Below are 17,975 nucleotides of genomic sequence, written 5' to 3' on the forward strand. Positions count from 1 at the left end.
AGAGACGGCCGCATTCACGTTAAATAGGGCACCATCAAAATCCGTTGAGACGACGCCTTACGAACTATGGTTTGGCAAGAAACCAAAGTTGTTGTTTCTTAAAGTTTGGGGCTGCGAGCTTATGTGAAAAAGCTTCAACCTGATAAGCTCGAACCCAAATCGGAGAAATGTGTCTTCATAGGATACCCAAAGGAGATTGTTGGGTACACCTTCTATCACAGATCCGAAGGCAAGACATTCGTTGCTAAGAATGGATCCTTTCTAGAGAAGGAGTTTCTCTCGAAAGAAGTGAGTGGGAGGAAAGTAGAACTTGACGAGGTAACTGTACCTGCTCCCTTATTGGAAAGTAGTGCATTACAGAAACCTGTTTCTGCGACACCTACACCAATTAGTGAGGAAGCTAATGATGATGATCATGAAACTTCAAGACAAGATACTACTGAACCTCGTAGATCAACCAGAGCGAGATCCGCGCCAGAGTGGTACGGTAATCCTGTTCTGGAAATCATGCTGCTAGATCATGATGAACCTACGAACTATGAAGAAGCGATGGTGAGCCCAGATTCCGCAAAATGGCTTGAAGCCATGAAATCTGAGATGGGATCCATGTATGAGAACAAAGTATGGACTTTGGTTGACTTGCCCGATGATCAGCAAGCAATTGAGAATAAATGGATCTTCAAGAAGAAGACTGACGCTGATGGTAATGTTACTGTCTACAAAGATCGACTTGTCGCAAAAGGTTTTCGACAAGTTCAAGGGGTTGACTACGATGAGACCTTCTCACCCGTAGCGATGCTTAAGTCTGTCCGAATCATGTTAGCAATTGCCGCATTTTATGATTATGAAATTTGGCAGATGGATGTCAAAACTGCATTCCTAAATGGATTTCTGGAAGAAGAGTTGTATATGATGCAACCGGAAGGTTTTGTCGATCCAAAGGGAGCTAACAAAGTGTGCAAGCTCCAGCGATCCATTTATGGACTGGTGCAAGCATCTCGGAGTTGGAATAAACGCTTTGATAGTGTGATCAAAGCATTTGGTTTTATACAGACTTTCGGAGAAGCCTGTATTTACAAGAAAGTGAGTGGGAGCTCTGTAGCATTTCTGATATTATATGTGGATGACATATTACTGATTGGAAATGATATAGAATTTCTGGATAGCATAAAGGGATACTTGAATAAGAGTTTTTCAATGAAAGACCTCGGTGAAGCTGCTTACATATTAGGCATAAAGATCTATAGAGATAGATCAAGACGCTTAATTGGACTTTCACAAAGCACATACCTTGACAAGATTTTGAAGAAGTTCAAAATGGATCAAGCAAAGAAAGGGTTCTTGCCTGTGTTACAAGGTGTGAAGTTGAGTCAGACTCAATGCCCGACCACTGCAGAAGATAGAGAGAAAATGAAAGATGTTCCCTATGCTTCAGCCATAGGCTCTATCATGTATGCAATGCTGTGTACCAGACCTGATGTGTGCCTTGCTATAAGTTTAGCAGGGAGGTACCAAAGTAATCCAGGAGTGGATCACTGGACAGCGGTCAAGAACATCCTGAAATACCTGAAAAGGACTAAGGATATGTTTCTCGTATATGGAGGTGACAAAGAGCTCATTGTAAACGGTTACGTTGATGCAAGCTTTGACACTGATCCGGACGATTCTAAATCCAAACCGGATACGTGTTTACATTAAACGGTGGAGCTGTCAGTTGGTGCAGTTCTAAACAAAGCGTCGTAGCGGGATCTACATGTGAAGCGGAGTACATAGCTGCTTCGGAAGCAGCAAATGAAGGAGTCTGGATGAAGGAGTTCATATCCGATCTAGGTGTCATACCTAGTGCATCGGGTCCAATGAAAATCTTTTGTGACAATACTGGTGCAATTGCCTTGGCAAAGGAATCCAGATTTCACAAAAGAACCAAGCACATCAAGAGACGCTTCAATTCCATCCGGGATCTAGTCCAGGTGGGAGACATAGAGATTTGCAAGATACATACGGATCTGAATGTTGCAGACCCGTTGACTAAGCCTCTTCCACGAGCAAAACATGATCAGCACCAAGCTCCATGGGTGTTAGAATCATTACTGTGTAATCTAGATTATTGACTCTAGTGCAAGTGGGAGACTGAAGGAAATATGCCCTAGAGGCAATAATAAAGTTATTATTTATTTCCTTATATCATGATAAATGTTTATTATTCATGCTAGAATTGTATTAACCGGAAACATAATACATGTGTGAATACATAGACAAACAGAGTGTCACTAGTATGCCTCTACTTGACTAGCTCGTTAATCAAAGATGGTTATGTTTCCTAACCATGAACAAAGAGTTGTTATTTGATTAACGAGGTCACATCATTAGTTGAATGATCTGATTGACATGACCCATTCCATTAGCTTAGCACCCGATCATTTAGTATGTTGCTATTGCTTTCTTCATGACTTATACATGTTCCTATGACTATGAGATTATGCAACTCCCGTTTACCGGAGGAACACTTTGTGTGCTACCAAATGTCATAGCGTAACTGGGTGATTATAAAGGTGCTCTACAGGTGTCTCCAAAGGTAGATGTTGGGTTGGCGTATTTTGAGATTAGGATTTGTCACTCCGATTGTCGGAGAGGTATCTCTGGACCCTCTCGGTAATGCACATCACATAAGCCTTGCAAGCATTGCAACCAATGAGTTAGTTGCAAGATGATGTATTACGGAACGAGTAAAGAGACTTGCCGGTAACGAGATTGAACTAGGTATTGGATACCGACGATCGAATCTCGGGCAAGTAACATACCGATGACAAAGGGAACAACGTATATTGTTATGCGGTCTGACCAATAAAGCTATTCGTAGGATATGTAGGAGCCAATATGGGCATCCAGGTCCCGCTATTGGTTATTGACCGAAGATTTGTCTTAGTCATGTCTGCATTGTTCTCGAACCGTAGGGTCCGCACGCTTAACGTTACGATGACAGTTATTATGAGTTTATGTATTTTGATGTACCGAAGTTAGTTCGGAGTCCCGGATGTGATCACGGACTTGACGAGGAGTCTCGAAATGGTCGAGACATAAAGATTGATATATTGGATGACTATATTCGGACACCGGAAGTGTTCCGGGTGATTTCGGATAAAACCGGAGTGCCGGAGGGGTTACCGGAACCCCCTAGGGAAGTAATGGGCCTTATTGGGCCTGAGGGGAGAGAGAGGGCAGCAGCCCAGGAGGTGGCGCCCCCCCCCCCCATGGGGAGTCCGAATTGGACTAGGGAGGGGGGCGCGGCCCCTCTTTCCCTCTCCCTCTCCCTCTCTTTCCTTCCCCCTCTTCCTTCCTAGTTGGACTAGGAAAGGGGAGTCCTACTCCCACTAGGAGGAGGACTCCCCCTCCCTTTGGTGCACCCCATTGGGCCGGCCGGCCTCCCCCCTTGCTCCTTTATATACGGGGGCAGGGGGGCACCCTAGGACACACAAGTTGATCCACGTGATCGTCCCTTAGCCGTGTGCGGTGCCCCCTGCCACCATATTCCACCTTGGTCATACCATTGTAGTGCTTAGGCGAAGCCCTGCGTCGGTGGAACATCATCATCGTCACCGCGCCGTCGTGCTGACGGAACTCAACCCCGAAGCTTTGCTGGATCGGAGACCGAGGAGCGTCATCGAGCTGTACGTGTGCTAAGAACTCGGAGGTGCCGGAGTAACGGTGCTTGGATCGGTCGGATCGGGAAGACGTACGACTACTCCCTCTACGTTGTGTCAACGCTTCCGCAGTCGGTCTGCGTGGGTACGTAGACAACACTCTCCCCTCTCGTTGTTGTGCATCACCATGATCTTGCTTGTGCGTAGGAATTTTTTTGAAATTACTACGAAACCCAACAGTGATTATATCTCCTTTGTTCGTGAAGAAGGTGGAGGTGACGGATAATCGCACATCGAGCGTAAGAGGTCCTCCAGCTTGCGAATAATGCCCTTGAGTGCAACAATATGCTCCTTGAACAAAATATTTGCTTGTGTGAGATACTTGTTTTGTATGCGAGCTAACTCAATCATCTTGAAAGCTTCGATCTCAGTTGGGGTAAGAAGGTTATGATCTATTTAAAGGGTGTCTTTTGCTATTGGAGCTTGATCCTCCGTGGCTTTCTTGATCCTTTCATCTTTGTTGACCTTCGTGGGTTCTTCCCTCTTCAGATCTATCTTGATTGGCCAAGCATCGTTGTCACCATTGAAATATCGTCGATGTCGCCTAGAGGGGGGTGAATAGGCGTTTTAAAATAATTATAGTTTAGGCTTTAACAAATGCGGAATAAACCTAGGGGTTAATTTGTCAAGCACAAAACCTAAAACAACTAGGCTCACATATGTGCACCAACAACTTATGCTAAGCAATATAAGCAACTATGTGATAGCAAGATATATGACAAGAAACAATACGGCTATCACAAAGTAAAGTGCATAAGTGAAGGGGCTCGGGTAAGAGATAACCGAGGCACGCGGAGACGACGATGTATCCCGAAGTTCACACCCTTGCGGATGCTAATCTCCGTTTGGAGCGGTGTGGAGGCACAATGCTCCCCAAGAAGCCACTAGGGCCACCGTAATCTCCTCACGCCCTCGCACAATGCAAGATGTCGTGATTCCACTAAGGGACCCTTGAGGGCGGTCACCGAACCCATACAACTGGCAACCCTTGGGGGCGGTCACCGAACCCGTACACTTTGGTAACCCTTGGGGGCGGTCACCGGTACCCGTCAAATTGCTCGGGGCGATCTCCATAGCCTAATTGGAGACCCCGACGCTTGCCCGAAGCTTTACACCACAATGATTGAGCTCCGAACAACACCAACCGTCTAGGGCGCCAAGGCACCCAAGAGGAACAAGCTCTAGGGTGCCCAAACACCCAAGAGTAATAAGCTTCTCAAACTTCACTTCCACGTAGCACCGTGGAGAACTCAACCCGATGCACCAAATGCAATAGCAAGGGCACACGGAGTGCCCAAGTCCTTCTCTCTCAAATCCCACCGAAGCAACTAATGCTAGGGAGTAAAATGAGAGGAAGAACAAGAAGGAGAACACCAAGAACTCCAAGATCTAGATCCAAGGGGTTCCCCTCACATAGAGAAGAAAGTGATTGGTGGAAATGTGGATCTAGATCTCCTCTCTCTTTCCCCTCAAAAACTAGCAAGAATCCATGGAGGGATCGAGAGTTAGCAAGCTCGAAGAAGGTCAACGATGGGGGAAGAACACGAGCTCAAAGGATAAGATTCATTGGGGAAGAAGACCCCCTTTTATAGGAGGGGGAAAATCCAACCGTTATGTGCACAGCCCGCACACGAGCGGTACTACCGCTCCACGAGCGGTACTACCTCTTAGGCAGAAGAAATAGGGAAAAGGAGCAACAAAACATGAACCTTGGGGCGGTAGTACCGTAGGAGATAGCGGTAATACCGCTGGGTTAGGCGGTACTACCGCACCCTTCGGAGGTACTGCCGCGCAGAATGAAAGGTAAAGGGAATGAGGGAATCAGGCGGTACTACCGCGGAGGAAGGGCGGTACTGCCGCTAAGGAGTGGTACTGCCGCACTACTGCCGCAGCGAGGTACCGCACAATCCGACACAGAAAAAGACCCCTCAAATCGACGCGGTAGGGACCTGGTAAGCCAACGGTAGTACTACTGTGGAGTCACCGCCGGTACTACCGCCGCGGAGCGGTACTGCCGCTTGTGAATCCTCAGCGGTACTACCGCTGGGTACCACGGTACTATCGCTGGGACCCTGACAAAAACCACACTCAAGAAAACTAGAACTGCCATAACTTCTGCATATGAGCTCCGAATTGAGCAAACTCAAGCTTGTTGGAAACAAGACGACGAGTAGCATCAAAACAGCTACTAAGCTCTAAGAGGTAGGGGAGGTATGGCTAAAAAAAGAGGAGTGAAACCTCCAACCGAGAAGAACCGGCAAAACCTCCAACATCGAAAACATCATAGAAGATGTAAGCGAACTCCGTTTTCGATGAACTCAAGCTTGTCAACAAGATGACCGTAAGCTCTAAGACTCACAAAGAGAACCAAACAAGAACCAAGAAAGATGATGCAAGGATGCAATTGTTGGAAATATGCCCTAGAGGCAATAATAAAATGATTATTATTATTATATTTCCTTGTTCATGATAATCGTTTATTATCCATGCTATAATTGTATTGATAGGAAACTCAGATACATGTGTGGATACATAGACAACACCATGTCCCTAGTAAGCCTCTAGTTGACTAGCTCGTTGATCAATAGATGGTTACGGTTTCCTGACCATGGACATTGGATGTCGTTGATAATAGGATCACATTATTAGGAGAATGATGTGATGGACAAGACCCAATCCTAACCATAGCACTAGATCGTGTAGTTCGTATGCTAAAGCTTTTCTAATGTCAAGTATCATTTCCTTAGACCATGAGATTGTGCAACTCCCGGATGCCGTAAGAGTGCTTTGGGCATGCCAAACATCACAACGTAACTGGGTGGCTATAAAGGTACACTACGGGTATCTCCAAAAGTGTCTGTTGGGTTGGCACGAATCGAGACTGGGATTTGTCACTCCGTGTAAACGGAGAGGTATCTCTGGGCCCACTTGGTAGGACATCATCACAATGTGCACAATGTGATCAAGGAGTTGATCACGGGATGATGTGTTACGGAATGAGTAAAGAGACTTGCCGGTAACGAGATTGAACAAGGTATTGGGATACCGACGATCGAATCTCGGGCAAGTATCGTACCGCTAGACAAAGGGAATTGTATACGGGATTGATTAAGTCCTTGACATCGTGGTTCATCCGATGAGATCATCGTGGAGCATGTGGGATCCAACATGGGTATCCAGATCCCGCTGTTGGTTATTGACCGGAGAACGTCTCGGTCATGTCTGCTTGTCTCCCGAACCCGTAGGGTCTACACACTTAAGGTTCGATGACGCTAGGGTTATAAAGGAAGTTTGTATGTGGTTACTGAATGTTCTTCGGAGTCCCGGATGAGATCCCGGATGTCACGAGGAGTTCCGGAATGGTCCGGAGGTAAAGATTTATATATAGGAAATCCTGTTTCGTCCATCGGGACAAGTTTCGGGGTCATCGGTATTGTACCGGGACCACCGGAAGGGTCCCGGGGGCCCACCGGGTGGGGCCACCTGCCCCGGGGGGCCACATGGGCTATAAGGGGTGCGCCTTGGCCTACATGGGCCAAGGGCACCAGCCCCAAGGGGCCCATGCGCCTAGGGTTTCACAAAAGGGAAGAGTCCCAATAGTGGAAGGCACCTCCTAGGTGCCTTGGGGGAGGGAAACCTCCCTGGCCGCCGCCCCCCTAGGAGATTGGATCTCCTAGGGCCGGCGCCCCCCCCCCCTTGGCCCTCCTATATATAGTGGGGGAAGGAGGGCTTTTCATCCATGCCTTTGGTTGCCTCCTTCTCCCTCTCCAACACCTCTTCCTCCTCTTCTGCGGTGCTTGGCGAAGCCCTGCAGGATTGCCACGCTCCTCCATCACCACCACGCTGTTGTGCTGCTGCTGGATGGAGTCTTCCTCAACCTCTCCCTCTCTCCTTGCTGGATCAAGGCATGGGAGACGTCGCCGGGCTGTACGTGTGTTGAACGCGGAGGTGCCGTCCTTTTGGCACTAGGATCTCCGGTGATTTGGATCACGACGAGTACAACTCCATCAACCCTGTTCACTTGAACGCTTCCGCTTAGCGATCTACAAGGGTATGTAGATGCACTCTCCTTCCCCTCGTTGCTGGTCTCTCCATAGATTGATCTTGGTGACACGTAGGAAAATTTTGAATTTATGCTACGTTCCCCAACAGTGGCATCATGAGCTAGGTCTATGTGTAGTTACTATGCACGAGTAGAACACAAAGTAGTTGTGGGCGTTGATTTTGTTCAATATGCTTGCCGTTACTAGTCTTATCTTGATTCGGCGGCATCATGGGATGAAGCGGCCCGGACCGACCTTACACGTACTCTTACGTGAGACTGGTTCCACCGACTGACATGCACTAGTTGCATAAGGTGGCTAGCGGGTGTCTGTCTCTCCCACTTTAGTCGGATCAGATTCGATGAAAAGGGTCCTTATGAAGGGTAAATAGCAATTGGCATATCACGTTGTGGTCTTTGCGTAGGTAAGAAATGTTCTTGCTAGAAACCCATAGCAGCCACGTAAAACATGCAAACAACAATTAGAGGACGTCTAACTTGTTTTTGCAGGGTATGCTATGTGATGTGATATGGCCAAAAGGATGTGATGAATGATATATGTGATGTATGAGATTGATCATGTTCTTGTAATAGGAATCACGACTTGCATGTCGATGAGTGTGACAACCGGCAGGAGCCATAGGAGTTGTCTTAATTTATTTATGACCTGCGTGTCAACATAAACGTCATGTAATTACTTTACTTTATTGCTAACCGTTAGCTGTAGTAGTAGAAGTAATAAGTTGGCGAGACAACTTCATGGAGACACAATGATGGAGATCATGATGATGGAGATCATGGTGTCATGCTGGTGACGATGATGATCATGGAGCCCCAAGATGGAGATCAAAGGAGCTATATGATATTGGCCATATCATGTCACTATTATTTGATTGCATGTGATGTTTATCATGTTTATACATCTTATTTTCTTAGAACGACGGTAGTAAATAAGATGATCCCTCATTACAATTTCAAGAATGTGTTCTCCCCTAACTGTGCACCGTTGCTAAAGTTCGTCGTTTCGAAGCACCACGTGATGATCGGGTGTGATATATCCTTACGTTCACATACAACGGGTGTAAGACAGTTTTACACATGCAAAACACTTAGGGTTGACTTGACGAGCCTAGCATGTGCATAGACATGGCCTCGGAACACAGAAGACCGAAAGGTCGAGCATGAGTCATATAGAAGATACGATCAACATGAAGATGTTCACCGACGTTGACTAGTCTGTCTCATGTGATGATCGGACACGGCCTAGTTGACTCGGATCATGTAATCGCTTAGATGACTAGATGGATGTCTATCTGAGTGGGAGTTCATAAGATGAACTTAATTATCCTGAACATAGTCAAAAGGTCTTCGCAAATTATGTCGTAGCTCGCGCTTCAGTTCTACTGTTTAGATATGTTCCTAGAGAAAATTTAGTTGAAAGTTGATAGTAGAAATTTTGCGGACTAGGTCCGTAAACTGAGGATTGTCCTCATTGCTTCATAGAAGGCTTATGTCCTTAATGCACCGCTCAGTGTGCTGAACCTCGAACGTCGTCTGTGGATGTTGCGAACATCTGACATACACGTTTTGATGACTACATGATAGTTCAGTGCGTAATGCTAAATGGTTTAGAATTGAGGCACCAAAGACGTTTTTGAAACATCGCGAAACATATGAGATGTTTCGAGGGCTGAAATTGGGATTTCAGGCTCGTGCCCACGTCAAGAGGTATAAGACCTCCGACGATTTTCTTAGCCTACAAACTAAGGAGAAAAGCTCAATTGTTGAGCTTGTGCTCAGATTGTCTGAGTACAACATTCGCTTGAATCAAGTGGGAGTTGATCTTCCAAATGAAATAGTGATGGTTCTCCGAAGTCATTACCACCAAGCTGCTAGAGCTTCGTGATGAACTATGATATATCAGGGACATATATGATGATCCTTGAGATATTCGCGATGTTTGACACCGCGAAAGTAGAAATCAAGAAGGAGCATCAATTGTTGATGGTTGGTGAAACCACTAGTTTCAAGAAGGGCAAGGGAACAAAGGGATACTTCATGAAACGGCAATTCAGCTGCTGCTCTAGTGAAGAAACCCAAGGTTGAACCCAAACCCGAGACTAAGTGCTTCTGTAATAAGGGGAACAGCCACTGGAGCAGAATTACCCTAGATACTTGGTAGATGAGAAGGCTGGCAAGGTCGATAGAAGTATATTGGATATACATTGTGTTGATGTGTACTTTACTAGTACTCCTAGTAGCACCAGGGTATTAGATACCAGTTCGGTTGCTAAGTGTTAGTAACTCGAAATAAAAGCTACGGAATAAATGGAGACTAGCTAAAGGTGAGCTGACGATATGCGTTGGAAGTGTTTCCAATGTTGATATGATCAAGCATCGCACGCTCCCTCTACCATCGAGATTGGTGTTTGCATTGAGCATAGACATGATTGGATTATGTCTATCGCGATACGGTTATTCATTTAAGGAGAATAATGGTTACTCTATTTATTTGAATAATACCTTCAATGGTCTTGCACCCAAAATGAATGGTTTGTTGAATCTCGATCGTAGTGATACACATGTTCATGCCAAAAGATATAAGATAGTACCACCTACTTGTGGCACTGCCACGTAAGTCATATCGGTATAAAACGCATGAAGAAGCTCCATGTTGATGGATCTTTGGGCTCACTCGTTTTTGAAAAGTTTGAGACATGCGAACCATGTCTATTGGTGTATATGCATGAAGAAACTCCATGCAAATGGACCGTTTGGACTCACTTGATTTTAATCACTTGAGACATGCAAATCATACCACATGGGCAAGATGACTGAAAGCCTCGGTTTCAGTAAAATGGAACTAGAAAGCAACTTGTTGGAAGTAATACATTTTGATGTGTGCAGTCCAATGAGTGCTGAGGCGTGTAGTGGATATCGTTATGTTCTTACTTCACAGATGTTTTGAGTAGATGTTGAGTATATTTACTTGATGAATCACAAGTCTGAATTATTGAAAGGTTCAAGTAATTTCAGGGTGAAGTTGAAAGATCGTCGTGACAAGAGGATAAAAGATCTATGATATGATCATAGAGATGAATATCTGAATTACGAGTTTGGCATAGAATTAAGACATTGTGGAAATTGTTTCACAACTAATACAGCCTGGAACACCATAGTGTGATGGTGTGTCCGAACATCATAACTGCACCCTATTGGATATGATGCATACCATGATGTCTCTTATCGAATTACCACGATAGTTTATGGGTTAGGCATTAGAGACAAGCGCATTCACTTTAAATAGGGCACCACGTAATTCCGATGAGATGACACCGTATAAACTATGGTTTAGAGAAACCTAAGCTGTCATTTCTTAGAAGTTTGGGGCTGCGACGCTTATGTGAAAAACGTTTTAGGCTGATAAGCTCGAACCCAATGCGGATAAATGCATCTTCATAGGACACCCAAAACAGTTGGGTATACCTCCTGTCTCAGATCCGAAAGCAATAAGGGATTGTTTCTAGAATCGGGTCCTTTCACGAGGAAAAGTTTCTCTCGAAAGAATTGAGTGGGAGGATGGTGGAGACTTGATGAGGTTATTGAACCGTCTCTTCAACTAGTGTGTGGCAGAGCACGGGGAGTTGTTCCTGTGGCACCTACACCAATTGAAGTGGAAGCTTATGATAGTGATCATGAAACTTCAGATCAAGTCACTAACAAACCTCGTGCGATGACAAGGATGCGTACTACTTCAGACTGGTACGTAATCCTGTCTTGGAAGTCATGTTGCTAGACAACAATGAACCTACGAGCCATGGAGAACCGATGGTGGGCCAGGATCCCGATAAATGGCTCAAGGCCATAAAATCTGAGAGAGGATCCATGTATGAAAACAAAGTGTAGACTTTGGAAGAACTACTTGATGGTCGTGAGGCTGTTGAGTACAAATGGATTTAAAAGGAAGACGGACAATGATGGTAAATGTCACCATTAAGAAAGCTCGACTTGTCGTTAAGAAGTTTCCCGACAAGTTCAAGGAGTTGACTGCGGTGAGACTTTCTCACTCGTAGCGATGCTAAGAGTCTGTTGGAATTATATTGGCGATTACTGCATTATTTATGAAATCTTGCAGATAGGATGTCAAAACATTGTTTCGTCGACATTTTTAAGGAAAGGTTGTATGTGATACAAACCGGAAGGTTTTGTCAATCCTGAAAGATGCTAATAAGTATGCAAAGCTCCAGCAATCCTTCTAAGGACTGGAGTAAGCATCTCGGAGTTGGAATGTACGCTTCGATGAGATGATCAAAGATTTTGGGTGTATACAAAGTTTATGAGAAACTTGTATTTCCAAAGAAGTGAGTGGGAGCACAACAGAATTTCTGATAAATATATGTTGTTGACATATTGTTGATCAGAAATGACGCAGAATTTCTGGAAAGCATATAGGGTTATTTGGAAAGTGTTTTTCAATGGAAAGCCTGGATCAAGCTACTTGAACATTAAGCATCAAGATCTATAAGGATAGATCAAAACGCTTAATGGTACTTTCAAATGAGCACATACCTTGACAAGATCTTGAAGGTGTTCAAGATGGATCAGTCAAACTGGATTCGTATAGTAGAACAGTTATTTGGAATAGCTCCAAATAGAGCGTGGTAGCTGCATCTAGGAGATGACATAGAGATTTGTAAAGCACACACGGATCTGAAAGGTTCAGACCCGTTGACTAAAACCTCTCTCACAAGCAACATGATCAAACCCAGAACTCATTGAGTGCTAATCACATAGTTTTGTGAACTAGATTATTGACTCTAGTAAACTCTTTGGATGTTGGTTACATGGCGATGTGACCTGTGAGTGTTAATCACATGGAGATGTGAACTAGATTATTGACTCTAGTGCAAGTGGGAGACTGTTGGAAATATGCCCTAGAGGCAATAATAAAATGATTATTATTATATTTCCTTGTTCATGATAATCGTTTATTATCCATGCTATAATTGTATTGATAGGAAACTCAGATACATGTGTGGATACATAGACAACACCATGTCCCTAGTACGCCTCTAGTTGACTAGCTCGTTGACCAATAGATGGTTACGGTTTCCTGACCATGGACATTGGATGTCGTTGATAACGGGATCACATCATTAGGAGAATGATGTGATGGACAAGACCCAATCCTAAGCATAGCACTAGATCGTGTAGTTCGTATGCTAAAGCTTTTCTAATGTCAAGTATCATTTCCTTAGACCATGAGATTGTGCAACTCCCGGATACCGTAGGAGTGCTTTGGGTGTGCCAAACATCACAACGTAACTGGGTGGCTATAAAGGTACACTACGGGTATCTCCGAAAGTGTCTGTTGGGTTGGCACGAATCGAGACTGGGATTTGTCACTCCGTGTAAACGGAGAGGTATCTCTGGGCCCACTCGGTAGGACATCATCATAATGTGCACAATGTGATCAAGGAGTTGACCACGGGATGATGTGTTACGGAACGAGTAAAGAGACTTGCCAGTAACGAGATCGAACAAGGTATTGCGATACCGACGATCGAATCTCGGGCAAGTATCGTACCGCTAGACAAAGGGAATTGTATACCGGATTGATTAAGTCCTTGACATCGTGGTTCATCCGATGAGATCATCGTGGAGCATGTGGGAGCCAACATGGGTATCCAGATCCCGCTGTTGGTTATTGACCGGAGAACGTCTCGGTCATGTCTGCTTGTCTCCCGAACCCGTAGGGTCTACACACTTAAGGTTCGATGACGCTAGGGTTATAAAGGAAGTTTGTATGTGGTTACCGAATGTTGTTCGGAGTCCCGGATGAGATCCCGGACATCACGAGGAGTTCCCGAATGGTCCGGAGGTAAAGATTTATACATAGGAAATCCTGTTTTGGCCATCGGGACAAGTTTCAGGGTCATCGGTATTGTACCGGGACCACCGGAAGGGTCCCGGGGGCCCACCGGGTGGGGCCACCTGCCCCGGGGGGGCACATGGGCTATAGGGGGTGCGCCTTGGCCTACATGGGCCAAGGGCACCAGCCCCAAGGGGCCCATGCGCCTAGGGTTTCACAAAAGGGAAGAGTCCCAATAGTGGAAGGCACCTCCTAGGTGCCTTGGGGGGGAGGGAAACCTCCCTGGCCGCCGCCCCCCTAGGAGATTGGATCTCCTAGGGCCAGCGCCCCCCCCCCCCCTTGGCCCTCCTATATATAGTGGGGGAAGGAGGGATTTTCATCCATGCCTTTGGTTGCCTCCTTCTCCCTCTCCAACACCTCTTCCTCCTCTTCTGCGGTGCTTGGCGAAGCCCTGGAGGATTGCCACACTCCTCCATCACCACCACGCCAATGTGCTGCTGCTGGATGGAGTCTTCCTCAACCTCTCCCTCTCTCCTTGCTGGATCAAGGCATGGGAGACGTCGCCGGGCTGTACGTGTGTTGAACGTGGAGGTGCCGTCCTTTCGGCACTAGGATCTCCGGTGATTTGGATCACGACGAGTACGACTCCATCAACCCCGTTCACTTGAACGCTTCCGCTTAGCGATCTACAAGGGTATGTAGATGCACTCTCCTTCCCCTCATTGCTGGTCTCTCCATAGATTGATCTTGGTGACACGTAGGAAAATTTTGAATTTATGCTACGTTCCCCAACAGCAATGGTTTGAGCCCTCAACGAACGATACGATCAAGCTACTCATTGAGAGCCCCCCTTGATAGTATGGTAATCGATCCTATAACCCGGTCTCCCAACTACCATCATGAGACCGGTAAAATATAAAACCTATCAAGGGCAAACCTTTGCCTTGCACATGGTCCACTTGAGCTAGATGATGACGATCTTGACTCCCTCAAGTTGGACCACCTTTCTTGATTGTGTTGGCTCGATGAAGACTAGTTGATTGCTCCCCCATACTCCACTACGGGTGAGCCTTTCTTCCGCACATCTTCACAAGTCCATTGTCACCACAATGGACGGCAAGCATCAAGCATTTGATCTCTTCGTGATGATCCACTTGAACTTGCACCGCAACCTTTCTTGATTGTGTTGAGTCGATGAAGACTAGTTGATTGCTCCCCCATACTCTACTATGGGCGAGCTACTCTTCCGCACATCTTCACAGGTCCATTGTCACCACAAAGGACAACAAGCTTCAAGCATTTGATCTCTTCGTGGTGCTCCACTTGAACTTGCACACCGCAACCTAACCCCACAAAGAACCCTCACGAAGACCATGGGTTAGTACACAAAGCGTAATTGACAATGCTTACCATACCATGGGATCACTTGATCCCTCTCGGTACATCTTCTATGCTTTGTGGGTTGATCATCTTGATTCACTCTTTAACTTAGTCTTGATCAACCTCTCACAAGACCAATCTTTAGGTAATTCCTTGAATAGCACCTTGGTCGACACAAACTCTCCTTGAAACCAACACATGTACTCCAAGAAAAGCCTATGGACAAAACCTTCAAATATAACTCAAGGCAACCATTAGTCCATAGAGATTGTCATCAATTACCAAAACCAAACATGGGGGCACCACATGTTCTTTCAACCATTGTTGGAGGAGGGAGACGACATGATGCCTAGCCTGGAAAACCCTGGCATAAAACAGCTCGAAACAAGAACAGAGGAGGTTTGCGTGATACGGGAGTCAAAACCTTCGGGAGGTTATATAATGAATTTTTACCGACCAAAATACGTATCGTGCAAGAAAATGGAGTCCAGAAGGCACACGAGGTGCTCACGAGGTAGGGGGCGCGCCCACCACCCTCGTGGGGCCCTCGTGTCCTTCCCGGACTGCTATTTAATTTTCTAAATATTCCAAAACGGAGAAATATTGCCTTAAAATTGTTTTGGAGTCGGTTTACTTACCGTACCACATACCTATTCCTTTTTGGAGTCTGAAAGTTCTAGAAAGTGTCCCTTATGTACTCCTCCGGGGTTACGGTTTCAATAATATTGGTTTCAACATTTATGGGATTACCTGAGATATAATGTTTGATTCTTTGACCGTTTACCACCTTCGGATTTGCGCCTTCGAAGTTGTTGATTTTGATGGCACCGGAACGATAGACCTCTTCGATAACATAGGGGCCTTCCCATTTAGAGAGAAGTTTTCCTGCAAAAAATCTTAAACAAGAGTTGTATAGCAATACATAATCACCTACATTAAACTCACTCTTTTGTATCCTTTTGTCATGCCATCTTTTAACTTTTTCTTTAAACAACTTGGCATTTTCATAAGCTTAGGTTCTCCATTCAACATGTGAGCTAATATCAAATAACCTCTTCTCACCGGCAAGTTTAAAATCATAGTTGAGCTCTTTAATATCCCAATATGCCTTATGTTCTAGTTCGAGAGGTAATTGACATGCTTTTCCATAAACCATTTTATACGGAGACATACCCATAGGATTTTTATATGCAGTTCTATAAGCCCATAATGCATCATCAAGTTTCTTGGACCAATTCTTTCTAGACCTATTAACAGTCTTTTTCAAAATTAATTTGAGCTCTCTATTGCTCAACTCTACTTGACCACTAGACTGTGGGTGATAAGGAGATGCAATTCTATGATTAACATCATATTTAGCAAGCATTTTACGGAAAGCACCATGAATAAAGTGTGAACCACCATCAGTCATTAAATATCTAGGGACTCCAAACCTTGGGAAAATAACTTCTTTAAGCATTTTAATAGAAGTGTTATGATCAGCACTACTAGTTGGAATAGCTTCTACCCACTTAGTAACGTAATCAACAGCAACTAAAATATGTGTGTGTCCATTAGAGGCAGGAAAAGGTCCCATATAATCAAAGCCCCAAACATCAAACGGTTCAATAACAAGAGAATAATTCATTGGCATTTCTTGACGTCTACTAATATTACCAATTCTTTCACATTCATCACAAGACAAGACAAACTTACGGCCATCCTTGAAGAGAGTAGGCCAATAAAAACCAGATTGCAATACCTTATGTGCAGTTCTATCTCCAGCGTGGTGTCCTCCATAAGACTCGGAGTGACACTTGCGTAGGATCTGTTCCAGTTCATGCTCAGGTACACAACGTCTAATAACACCATCTACTCCTTATTTATAAAGATGTGGGTCATCCCAAAAGTAATGTCTTAAATCATAGAAAAACTTTTTCTTTTGCTGGTATGTGAAGCTAGGTGGTATAAACTTAGCAACAATATAATTAGCATAATCAGCATACCATGGAGTACTACGAGAAGTACTTATAACATTTAATTGTTCATCGGGAAAGCTATCATTAATAGGTAGTGGGTCATCAAGAATATTTTCTAACCTAGACAAGTTGTCTGCAACAGGGTTCTCTACTCCCTTTCTATCAACAATATGCAAATCAAATTCTTGTAGCAAGAGAACCCATCTAATAAGTCTAGGTTTAGCATCTTTCTTTTCCATAAGATATTTAATAGCAGCATGATCAGTTTGACTAGTTACTTTAGAATCAACAATATAAGATCTGAACTTGTCACAAGCAAATACAACTGCATTCCCCAACAGTGGCATCCGAGCCAGGTTTTATGCGTTGATGTTATATGCACGAGTAGAACACAAGTGAGTTATGGGCGATACAAGTCATACTGCTTACCAGCATGTCATACTTTGGTTCGGCGGTATTGTTGGATGAAGCGGCCCGGACCGACATTACGCGTACACTTACGCGAGACTGGTTCTACCGACGTGCTTTGCACATAGGTGGCTGGCGGGTGTCAGTTTCTCCAACTTTAGTTGAACCGAGTGTGGCTACGCCCGGTCCTTGAGAAGCTTAAAACAGCACTAACTTGACGAACTATCATTGTGGTTTTGATGCGTAGATAAGAACAGTTCTTGCTCAGCCCGTAGCAGCCACGTAAAACTTGCAACAACAAATTAGAAGACGTCTAACTTGTTTTTGCAGGGCATGTTGTGATGTGATATGGTCAAGACATGATGCTATATTTTATTGTATGAGATGATCATGTTTTGTAACCGAGTTATCGGCAACTGGCAGGAGCCATTTGGTTGTCGCTTTATTGTATGCATTGCAATCGCCCTATAATTGATTTACTTTATCACTAAGCGGTAGCGATACTCGTAGAAGCAATAGTTGGCGAGACGACGACAATGCTACGATGGAGATCAAGGTGTCGCGCCGGTGACGATGGTGATCATGACGGTGCTTCGGAGATGGAGATCACAAGC

Source organism: Triticum aestivum, chromosome 2A (assembly GCF_018294505.1).
Source record: "Triticum aestivum cultivar Chinese Spring chromosome 2A, IWGSC CS RefSeq v2.1, whole genome shotgun sequence".
In the NCBI taxonomy this organism is placed as follows: domain Eukaryota; kingdom Viridiplantae; phylum Streptophyta; class Magnoliopsida; order Poales; family Poaceae; genus Triticum; species Triticum aestivum.